This window comes from Lotus japonicus, chromosome 5 (genome assembly GCF_012489685.1).
Source record: "Lotus japonicus ecotype B-129 chromosome 5, LjGifu_v1.2".
NCBI classification, from domain to species: Eukaryota; Viridiplantae; Streptophyta; class Magnoliopsida; order Fabales; family Fabaceae; genus Lotus; species Lotus japonicus.
The window spans coordinates 16,239,633-16,252,458 of NC_080045.1; positions in this window are offsets into that span (position 1 = coordinate 16,239,633).

Sequence of the window (12,826 nt, forward strand, 5' to 3'; positions counted from 1 at the left end):
TAAAAGACACTTAACTAATCCTCATGCTCGCTAGCACACTTAACCATTTCCAAACACTGAAACCTCTCGACTGAAACCTCTCGAATCTCACAATTCCACCGCCCTCTTCTTCTCCACCGTTGTCGTTCCCTTTCACCATAACCACCGTTCCTAGATCCTCCTACTGAGTCGCCGGAGTCTCGATCTGCATCCACGGCTGGCGGTGGTGAATGGGTTTCCCTTCGCGTGTCCGCCGCCTTCTTCCTCTCCACCGCTTGTCGCTCGCAAACCGTCATCCTCCATCGCCAGTTAACAAGCTTAAGGGAAAACTCTAAACCGTTATCCACCATCGCCAGTTAACGAAAACGAAAAGGGGCAGAAAAGGGCCAAGAGCAACACAACAAACAACAAGAGGTATGATCTTTTTTTAGGGTTTTTCACTTTAGTTTCTACTGAGTACTGAGTTGGTTTCTAAGGGTTTTTATCTGTCATTCTTGATGGAGCAGATGACTAGAGAGTGATAGGGTTTCTAAGGGTTTTTATTTGGGTGCTGATTTTATGTTAAAATTACTCTCTATTTCGAACTGAAAAAGTTAGGACTTGATGGAAACTAAGACTCCAAGATGCTAAAGTGGCTCTAAATTACTTGCCAGGAAAAATAGAAATAGATTATAGAGGACCTATAGATTACTTCCAAGATGCTAAAGTGGCTCTAAATTACTTGCATAGAAATAGTCGAATAACAACATCTTGATGATGAGATAAATCCTAACCATATAGATTATAGAGGACCTGAAGTAGTCAACCAAGATTGTACTGAACATACTTTTGCAGCCAGGGAGTAATATTTGGATATTTGGATCTAAGGACAGAGGTTTAACACTGTTGGAGGGGTAATGTGATTTGTATCGTTCCTGTTCAGTGTTTTTCAATATTTAAGAAGAATTTGTGATTTTTCCTTTCAGATTTTGATTGTTTAAAATACAATGTAAAATATTTCATATACATTCATTCACCCAAATGCTTTATCATTAGTCTTCGTTTCTGTTGTATTTTTGTTCTGTTGTGTTGGGCTACTTAGTTTACTAGTTAGCCTTTTAGATTTTAGCTATTAGTTTTAGTTGGCTACTGTTCTATTTCTATTTGCCTATTTTTTGCACTCTGTAATGTTGAGCAAGCTCTCGAATCAGTTCACATGTTGTGTCATATGCCTAGTTTTAGTTTTATGCAATCTCTCGAATCAGTTCACATGTTGTGTCATATTTATTTCAGTTACCCTTGCATAATTAATTTTTGATGACATGAAGGCTTACCGGTTAGTTCTTCTTGTAGATCCTGCTGTTGCCAGAACCAGAACACCAAGCCAAGAGGAACCAACAAGATGAGTATCCTTGAATGTCAGCAATAAAACAGAGGAACCAGAATAGCTTTTAATATCAAGGTTTTTTTACTCAATCTGTCACTAACTGTCTTATTCTCAATTCAGTATGGTTAATAAGCTATATTTCTTTTAGACAGAAAAGAGTTGGAGCATTTTCAAGTTCTTGCTAAAGCTCAATATCCAAAGATGCTGATAACAAGACAATTTGTGTATTCCATTCAATTATTTGTTACATAACTATTCCCCCCTTTTCATTACATTTTAGCTTAATTTCTTTGGCTCATGTATGTTTACTGCTCCATGTTGTAATTCAACTAAGAGATTGGTCTTAACTCTTAACTGATAAATCCAAGTACAGTTTTTTGTAATTGCTTGTGCATACTCTAGGGTATGCCCCTCCAACATATCGGGATTCCAACCTTGAGAAGTATTCATGATACGTAACATCGCCAATCTTGTACCTGTGATGAAGGTATTTGCATAATTGCTTCTGGTTATTTTTCCTTATAACTATAACTAAGTGACATTCAAACTATTCTTATTTGTTATTTTCCTTCTCATCATTTTTCTCTTCTGTTGGAGGGCAGAATGGATCATCAGAGTGTAATGCTGCTCTTGAGTTTGCAGTAACTACTCTTGAGATAGGTACTTATTTATGAAAATACATCATATTACTAAATAGGTGAGAATTTATGAAAATACATCATATTACTAAATGTGTTCTAGTTATTGTATGTTTGCATACTCTAATTTAGGAAGAAATAGATAATTACATACTCACACAAGCCTAAATATCATTTCTGGTTATCAGTTCACCTAATCTCATTTATTCTTTAACTCTGAAAGTGTTCACTTTGCATATGAAATCAGTGAGGAATTTCTTTGATAATTTTTCAGCATTGTTTTGTTTCATGTTTAGCTATGTGTAGCAAAATATATATGCTCTGTTTGTTGAATCACTTTCACTGCTTCTTCTTGTGTTGTTTTAGGTTCCTTAGCCCACTTTGTGTAGTCCCTTATGTAACTTTTGCAGGCCTTGGTCTCTATCATCTTGGTTTCCCAAAGGTATAAAGCATCTATCATCTTGTACCTTTCTCTAAGTTTAGGAATTGAGAATGGGAATATGTGATTTCTTTCCCTTTATTTTGGCCAATTACTGTTGCAGCTGGCAAAATGTGTTGAGGTTAGGCTTCCTGCAGCATAGATTGTTATGGTTTTCATCTCATAGGCAAGTAGTGAATCTATCTAGCTCTAGCTATCTGTTATCCCTCTCCTTTATGCTGTTGGTACTAAACTAATTAGAGCCAACCAATTAAGAATTATTTTAAAGTTCTCTATAACAAGTTAGCAGCAAGTCTTATAATGCATGTTTTTGCAATTTACTTGCTTATTGATGAATGCTTTGATTTAAGCTTGAATATGCATGAAAATTGAGGATTCATTTACTGAACTGCTTCTTATTGGTTGTTTATTGTGTTTGTGTTAGAAACATGGATGTGCCTGAAAATAAGAAATTGATGGATAATAGATTATACTGTGATACGCACGTGACAGTAGAATTTCAATAGGAATTCATGAATTAGCGAGGGAAAAATTCCGTCGCTAAATTAGCGAGGGAACGGAATGGAAATAAAAAGGTCAGATAGTTAGCGACGGAATGTGATCCTTTAGCGACGGATTGTACCGTCGCAAATAGCGACGGAATAAGAACTAATACGCTAAATGATTTAGCGAGATAATTATATAAATTAGCGACGACCTATTTCCGTCGCTATTAGCGACAGATTTAATTTTCCGTCATTAAATATTCAGCGACGCCACTTTACAAAGCGGATGGCGTTCCATCGCTAATTCCGTCGGTAAATGTTTAGTGACGGGATTTTCCTTATTTAGCGACGGATTTCGCCCCTCGCTAATTTGTTTTTTTTTCAGTAGTGAGTTGGGTCAAGCCCAATAGAGGGGACGAAACCCAATTACAACCTTCTCAACAAAGCTATCTTAGTTAAGACAATAAACGGTCTAAGCCTGTAGTTTGGACCACTCATCACTTAACATAGTGAAAGGTAGAACTAGCTACAACTAACTAGCTAAGCACAAACACGATAGTAATCCTAACAACAAAAGGCAAAAAAAAAACACCAATAAATCTACATCATTGAGAATCAAAATACAAAGACGGATTGAATGCTCTAAATATCCAACTTTCATATAACAATTTTGCTATTTTTATATAGAGATAAGCTAGCGTCATGTATCTATACTAGTACGCTGTAAGATCAAGATTTGGTCATGTGGTACAACTCTATGTTTTGATGATAACAAGTATTTATTTGTGGATGAACAACTATGATACTCTAATGTTTGTCTTGAGTGTTTTGACAAACAGGTTCTGATTCTGACACCAGAAGATATATTCGTCAGAAGATCTGAAGATCAGAGGATCTGAAGATCAGAGGATCTGAGGATCAGAGGATCTGAAGATCAGAGGATCTGAGGATCAGAGGATCTGAAGATCTGAAGATCAGAGGATCAGAAGATCTGAGGATCAGAAGATCTAAAGACCAGAAGCTCTGAAGGACCATAAGGCTCTGAAGGTCCAGAAGCTCTGAAGGTCCAGAAGCAGAAGTTACGAAGGTCAGAGGATCCAAGCATCCCTCTGACTCTGATCACCAAGCTTCACAAGTTCCAACACGAAGCATTCCTCTGATCAGAAGTCAATGGTTAAAGGCAAATGTCTCTATCAAGAAGTACAAGAGCAGTGTACTATTCTGAAAAGCCTACCTACCAAGGTTCAGCCACAGCAGGTTCTGGAAGTTCCAGAAATGCCCTCCAACGGTCATATTCTCTCAACAGAAATATCCTTTGCACCTTGGACTATAAAAGGCTAAAAAAAAAGAAGAAAGCTAAGAGAGAGATCAAGAGCTGCAATACAAGAAAAGATTCAAGCCTCTACTTTCTTCATCTGTTCTTATTTAGTTTACACTCAGCTTATTTAGAAGCAAACCTTTGTAAACACCAACCTCAAACAGTTGTTTGATTTTCCTTAAGGGACCGGGTAGGTCAGTATCCTTAAGAAGACTAAGAGAGTGAATCTTAGTGGTGATTCCTTTAGGAGATCAAGGTTGATCGGATCCTAGAGAAGACTAAGAGAGTGAATCTTAGTGTGAGCTAAGTCAGTGTATTGTTAGTCACTTGTATGTTTCAAGTGCAGTTGTAACAATTATCTGATTAGTGGATTGCCTTCATTCTAAGAAGGAAGAAATCACCTTAACGGGTGGACTGGATTAGCTTGAGGGATTTATCAAGTGAACCAGGATAAAATACTTGTGTGCTTCTCTCTTCTCTCTATCTTTATCCGCTGCACCATCTATCTTAGAGAAACCGAAAAGATTTACTTTAAATCTTAAGGGGAAAGTTTTTATATTGAAAACGCTATTCAACCCCCCTTTCTAGTCGTTTTTCACACCTTCAATTGGTATCAGAGCGCAAGTTCTGATTACCACACTTAACAGTGTTCAGTAGATCCGGGCCAGTGTGAAAAACTCATGGATTCCACCACTACTACAAGCAAATATCAATACAGTGCAAGACCACCTATCTTTGATGGTCAGAGATTTGATTTTTGGAAAGATAGAATCAAAAGCTTCTTTCTTGGCTTTGATCCTGATCTCTGGGATTTTGTTGTTGATGGCTACACCCCTCCTGTCGATGAACATGGTGTAAAGATCCCAAGGGAGAAGATGAGTGAAGATCAAAAGAAGGAGTTCAGAGATCATCACCGATCAAGAGCTATTCTGCAAAGTGCCATTTCATATGAAGAATATGAGAAAATTACTGATCGTGATTCCGCCAAGGGCATCTTTGAATCCTTGAAGATGTCTCATGAAGGAAACAAGAAAGTGAAAGAATCAAAGGCACTGTCTTTGATCCAGAAATATGAATCCTTCCAAATGGAACCTGACGAATCCATTGAGGATATGTTTTCCAGATTCCAGTTGATTATTGCTGGAATAAGACCCCTCAGCAATAGCTACACCACTGCGGATCATGTCATGAGGATCCTTAGAGGTCTTCCTGAAAGCTGGATGCCTTTGATAACTTCCTTGGAGCTAACTAGAGATGTTGAGCAGATGAGTTTGGAAGAACTCATAAGCATACTGAAGTGTGATGAACTAAAGCGTGCTGAACATCAGGATCAGAAGAAGAAGTCTATAGCCTTGAAATCCAAATCTGAAAAGGCTAAGGCTCTCCAAGCAGAAGCAGAAGAATCTGAAGAAGCCTCTGAAGATTCTGATGAAGATGAGCTGACTCTGATATCCAGAAAGCTCAACTGCATCTAGAAGCACAGGCAGAGCAAATTCAAAGGCTCATAAAAGGACAAAAAGTCAAAGAAGCATTTCAAGACCAAGAAGAGTCTGATGGTGACTTTTGATGAATCAGAGTCAGAGGATGTTGACTCTGATGGTGAAGTTCAAGGACTCATGGCTATTGTCAAAGACAAAGAAGCAGAGTCAAAGGGAGCTGTTGACTCTGACTCAGAATCAGAAGGAGATCCTAACTCAGACGATGAAAATGAGGTATTCGCTTCTTTCTCTACCTCTGAACTGAAACATGCATTGTCTGATATTATGGATAAGTATAACTCCTTATTGTCTAAGCATAAGAAGCTGAAAAAGGACTTATCTGCTGTTTCCAATACTCCTTCTGAACGTGAGAAAATTATTTCTGATTTGAAAAATGATAATCATGCTTTGATCAATTCTAACTCTGTGCTTAAGAACCAGATTGCTAAGTTAGAAGATATAGTTGCTTGTGATGCCTCTGATTGTAGAAATGAATCTAAGTATGAAAAGTCTTTTCAAAGATTCCTGGCTAAAAGCGTAGACAGAAGCTTAATGGCTTCAATGATCTATGGCGTAAGCATAAATGGAATATATGGCATTGTCTATTCTAAACCTTCTGAAGTTGCTGCATCATCTCTTAAGAAAGGAACTTTCTCTATGTCAAAATATCATGCTCAAATTCCTTTCCATTATCCTGCTGAAAGACCCAAAGTTGTCAGAACTTCCGGGCTAACTAACAAGAAAGGACCCAGAAAGTGGGTACCTAGGGATAAGATTATATATGTTGCAGGTATCTTCAATAGGTCCATCGAAACTCCAACCATGGAACCTGGACAGTGGATGCAAGCAACACATGACGGGAGAAAGACATATGTCCCAAGATCCAAAACTTGAACCTGAAGGTGAAGTTGTTCTTGGAGGCATCAGTAGAAATTAATGATAAGCTTGACTCTGACAAGTCAAAGCTAGCTAAAAAAGCTTGCAGAGATGAGCATGACCGTTTCAGAAAGAAACAAAGACTCAGAACTTGACGAACTAGAAGCAACAACATCAGAAGATGCTACTACAACTTCTGACTTGCGTCATCAGAAGAAGAGTAGGTTCCTAGCTTCTCATTCTGAAGTATCTGAAGATGAAATTTTGTCCAGAACGGAGATGTCACCAGAACCACACTTCTGCTCTCATCAGAAGATACACTAATCAGCAGCCAAGTATCCCTTGGTATTCCTTCTGAGGGGGAGTATTTCGTCTTATGCTCTTACTATTTTTTTTTCCACCTTCATTCTTTTTGCTTATGACAAAAAGGGGGAGAACTTATAGTATCTTGACAACTCCTATATTATTTAGCTCAGAATCTAGATATTACTAACGTTGATATTAAGTATTAGATTCAGGGGGAGCTTAGCTCAGAATCAAGCACGAGTCTTGGATTCAGAAGGAGCAAGATAAACTATACACATCAGGATAAGTTTTAACTCTGATACCTTATACTCTGAGTGTATTCAGTTTATTTGTTTAGAGTTGTTCATCAAAATACATGGTTTTGTCATCATCAAAAAGGGGGAGATTGTAAGATCAAGATTTGGTCATGTGGTACAACTCTATGTTTTGATGATAACAAGTATTTATTTGTGGATGAACAACTATGATACTCTAATGTTTGTCTTGAGTGTTTTGACAAACAGGTTCTGATTCTGACACCAGAAGATATATTCGTCAGAAGATCTGAGGATCAGAGGATCTGAGGATCAGAGGATCTGAAGATCAGAGGATCTGAGGATCAGAGGATCTGAAGATCTGAAGATCAGAGGATCAGAAGATCTGAGGATCAGAAGATCTAAAGACCAGAAGCTCTGAAGGACCATAAGGCTCTGAAGGTCCAGAAGCTCTGAAGGTCCAGAAGCAGAAGTTACGAAGGTCAGAGGATCCAAGCATCCCTCTGACTCTGATCACCAAGCTTCACAAGTTCCAACACGAAGCATTCCTCTGATCAGAAGTCAATGGTTAAAGGCAAATGTCTCTATCAAGAAGTACAAGAGCAGTGTACTATTCTGAAAAGCCTACCTACCAAGGTTCAGCCACAGCAGGTTCTGGAAGTTCCAGAAATGCCCTCCAACGGTCATATTCTCTCAACAGAAATATCCTTTGCACCTTGGACTATAAAAGGCTAAAAAAAAAGAAGAAAGCTAAGAGAGAGATCAAGAGCTGCAATACAAGAAAAGATTCAAGCCTCTACTTTCTTCATCTGTTCTTATTTAGTTTACACTCAGCTTATTTAGAAGCAAACCTTTGTAAACACCAACCTCAAACAGTTGTTTGATTTTCCTTAAGGGACCGGGTAGGTCAGTATCCTTAAGAAGACTAAGAGAGTGAATCTTAGTGGTGATTCCTTTAGGAGATCAAGGTTGATCGGATCCTAGAGAAGACTAAGAGAGTGAATCTTAGTGTGAGCTAAGTCAGTGTATTGTTAGTCACTTGTATGTTTCAAGTGCAGTTGTAACAATTATCTGATTAGTGGATTGCCTTCATTCTAAGAAGGAAGAAATCACCTTAATGGGTGGACTGGATTAGCTTGAGGGATTTATCAAGTGAACCAGGATAAAATACTTGTGTGCTTCTCTCTTCTCTCTATCTTTATCCGCTGCACCATCTATCTTAGAGAAACCGAAAAGATTTACTTTAAATCTTAAGGGGAAAGTTTTTATATTGAAAACGCTATTCAACCCCCCCTTCTAGTCGTTTTTCACACCTTCATACGCCTCATGGAAACACAATATTATAACCATACCTTGCATTCTAACCATTAGAGGAGATAGCCAAAGATAGGTGGTGGTTGTTGCGGAAGAAAATTTAAATGTTTGATGGTGGAGGTGGCTATAGGGAATTCTAGTGGTGGTTGTAGATTGACACTCAATGGAGGAAGAGACTCCCAAAGGAGGGGGTGGTACTCCCACTTTTCTATCTTTCTCGCTCCCATGCTCTTCTCTACTAGGGCACAACTTACACAACAAAAAAATTGAGATTCCACTTTATAAATTCTTTTAGATTAAATAAGATATGATTTTGCTCCCCATAAAATGGGAGAGTTGATTTTCATCCTTAGTCGGAAAAAAGTTTGTATTTAGTTTCTCAGTTTAATAAAAAGCTGGAAATTATCATTGCCAAAAAATTTGTGGATCCCACTTTTTTTGTCAAAAGCAATGGAAAAATTGGATCTAGCCCAATAGAGGGGTTACAACTTTCTCAACAAGGCTTTATTAGCAAAAACAATGAACGGTTTAAGCCTGCAGATCGGGCATCTCATCACTTAACAAAGTGGGAGCTAGAACTAGTTAGAACTATCTAGTTAATAAAAAAAAACAATGGTAATCCTAACTGCAGAGGGAAAAAACACTCATAAATCTACACCTATGAAAATCAAAATACAAAAACAGATCGAGCAGTCTAAATCTCGAACTCGCATATGACATTTTGCTATTTTTTCTATATAGAGATAATCTAGCGTCACGTAGCTCGACTAGTAGGCTTCGTGGAAACACACAATTATAACATGCCTTGCATTCTAAAAATATTTTCATGTCACATTACTGAACATAATCCCTAAATTGGTCACCTTAATTGACCTCTCTCCAATTAACTTAATTTAATTTTAACTTAAATTCCCATCAAATTAAACTGAAATCCCATAATGAATTTCAAAACTGGCAAAACCGTTGTTAAGTCCAAAACCTAAACCTCACAATCCCTTACTAGTCTTTTGATGATAACAAAGAAAAAGTTATAAAAGCTAAGACTATAAATGTTCCAAATCACGTAAAGCCAAAATCAAGATGAATTGACTATAATAACTTTGAAGGATTCATTCACAAAGTCTCCCCAAGGTTTATCCTCTATCAAAAGGTGCAAGACTAGTATTGAGTTGTCTCGTCTACCAGGTTGCATAAGACTTCTGTCATCTGACCATGCTTCAAAGAAGATCAAACACCCAGAGGACTCAGCTGATCAAGAAGAAGAAGAAGAAAAAGACTTGCTTCATCCAACTCTTTGATATCATGGTCAATCATCAAAAGCTGACTTGTCGAAGAAGGATGCCCAACAAAGGTAGAAACATCAAAGAACAATTTGACAAATCAAGATGCCTTAAGTCAATCTTGAGCTCGTTCCAAATTGAACGAGTTATCTCCAAGCTAACTTGCATCAATGATCATCTTAAGCCGGACAAATAAGAAAACTGTGACATCTATTAAAAACACAACAGATAAACCAGAAGAAAACACGAGGTTATCTCCATGCTATCATGGAGAGAGAAAGAAATACTTAAATCTATTTGTTTATTATTTCAAGTACTACTTCTCTCATCATCTATCCAAGTGAGATTTCTCAAGTTCTTAGAGCACCTCAAGCTTTTAGTAAATCAGATTCTAGCCGTTGGAGAATGGAAAAAAGGTAACAAAAAAACAAAAAGGGAAAATTCGACTCTCACTCCTTATCATAAGAAGAACCGAAGAAGGCCACTACAAGAAAATATTGAATTACTAAAGGTCCCAAAGCCATCATAAAGTCTCGCTATTATCAACAGCTAGGCCGTCGACAACGTTTTTTATTTTAAAAAAATAACAATTTAACTTACCGACGAAACAAGTTGTTGGTAATTTGGCGAAAATATTTTTTTTCGCGAGGTGCCAAATTACAAACGGTTTTACCGACGAAAAAAAATATATCGATAATTTCAAATTCAAAAAAATTTTATAGATGAAAAAAGTCGTCAGTAATTTCACAATTTGAAATTGCCTTCTACCAATAACTTTGCAGGATTTAAAGAAAAAAAATTATTATCGACAGAAAAAGTCATCGGTAATTTCAAATTTTGAAAAATTATTACTGGTGGAAAATATCGTCGGTAATTTCAAAATTTGAAATTGTCGCCTACAAAAATCGCGGTGGACTTTAGAAAATTCAAAAATTAGTTAACGACGACCAAAATCGTCAATAATGTATAAATATTCTGAAAAAAGTCGTCGGCAACCTAGAAATACGAGTTTGCAAACCATCTTACTCACACACCCTCCTTCTTCTTTCTCACTTTCATATAAATCATAAATAATGATAATTTTAAAGACGGTAAAATGCTCCTTTTGTTGCATATAAAAATGTTACCTCGACATTTTTATTCGCAACAAAAAGAGTTTTTTTTGGACAAATTAGCAATAGAAAAGTCGTCGGTAATTTTAGTGACAGAAAAAGGTGTCAGTAAGTTTGCAACGGAAAAAACCAATTGTGTGTGAGTGCGCTTGAAAAGAAAGACATGTAGTTGATCAGAGTAGCACAAGAAAGACGGGTTTGAATTGTGCCATCCAAAAACTTGGATTTCTAAACGATTGAAAGATATATCATTTTTGTTGAAATCGTTTGGTGCAGCAAAAATGAATAGCAGGGAAGTAGACGATGCACATCAACAATTTTATCTTGGTTCACCCCCAGAACGATAGAGCTACATCCAGTCCTCGACATTGCCAAGATTTCACTAAGTTCAAGTATCAAGGACTTCTCCATTCAAGTATTATTTGAACCCTGCCTCTTCAGGAAGCCTAAGTATTTATTGGTACATTTTGTCATGCATTTTGTCAAAAACAACTGATTGTCGAAGCAGATGTCGTGGCATCTGATTTCGTGAAGGTAGGACATTAGTCCTTTGCTTAAGTTTGATTTTGTGGGCCCTTGAAGATTTTATGAAGATATGTTTTTATAGTTACTTGAGGATCAAGTAGCTGTTCCAGAAGGGTTTTGATTTGTGGGTTGTTATTTGTTGAAACAATCTTTATTAAAAGATTGGTTTCTATCTTTACGTTTGAATTTTGCAACAATATCTTGGAGATTCAGTTTAGATTTGTTGTTGCAATCTGTTACTTCAAGCAAACCCTAGTGCCTACCTGCTGCTGCTGAAGTCTATAAAAAGGATGAAGACCTAAAGCTTGAAGACCACTAAAGCTAATAGAGAGAGATCAAGTATTTTAGGATTGTTCATTGTTCTTTATCCTTGTTTCTTGTGAACAAACTTTGCTCTCTGATTCTATAAAGCAAAGTTGTGTTCTGTGTTCTTTAATTCTTCAAACTCTGATTGTTGATTGTTTGTTACCAATCACTGTGGCAGTGATTGAGAGAAAGAGAGAGAGGCTCTCATACTTAGGTTGAGATACTAAGTAGAAATACACTTGGGTAGATTAGGAAGTGAACTATGAACTATGGTGTTCATGAGTGTCTGTAATTCCTGAATCTTGAGATAGTGGATTTCCTTTCTTTGGGTGCAAACCCTCCAGACGTAGGTGAAGTTTCACCGAACTGGGTTACCAATTTTCTGTGTTCTACTTTATTATTTTTCTGGTTTTGTTACTGTTAGTCAGTTGTCGAACCGGTTGTCCCAGCATCGCGTTCGACATCTGTCCTGTGCGAGAACTGTATTTACAATTGGCATCAGAGCAGGCACCCTATTCTATTGGGTGAGCTCCAGGGAATACATACTGTTCTTAAGGACAACATTATGGATGGAAGAAGATCAATCTATATGCCACCAATTTTGGATGGTACCAATTATGACTACTGGAAGGCTCGAATGGTGGTTTTTCTCAAATCTATGGACAGTATAGCATGGAAGGCAATATTCAAGGGGTGGAAACATCCTGTGATAGCATCCACAACTGAATTGAAGCCTGAAGATAAGTGGACAAAGAAAGAAGATGACGAAGCTCTTGGAAACTCCAAAGCCTTGAATGCTATTTTTAATGGAGTTGACAAAAATATGTTCAGGTTAATCAACACATGTACTGTGGCTAAAGAAGCATGGGAGATTCTCAAGACTGCCCATGAAGGAACATCAAGAGTTCGTATGTCAAAGCTTCAGCTTCTTACAACTCAGTTTGAAACTATGAAGATGAATGATGATGAATCCATATATGAGTTTCACATGCGTATAAGGGATCTAGCCAACTCTTCGTTTGCCCTAGGGGAACCCATGTCTGAAGAAAAGTTAGCAAGAAAGATTCTCAGGTCTCTCCCCAAGAGGTTTGATATGAAGGTAACTGCCATTGAAGAAGCCCAAGACATCAGTAACATCAAGGTTGATGAA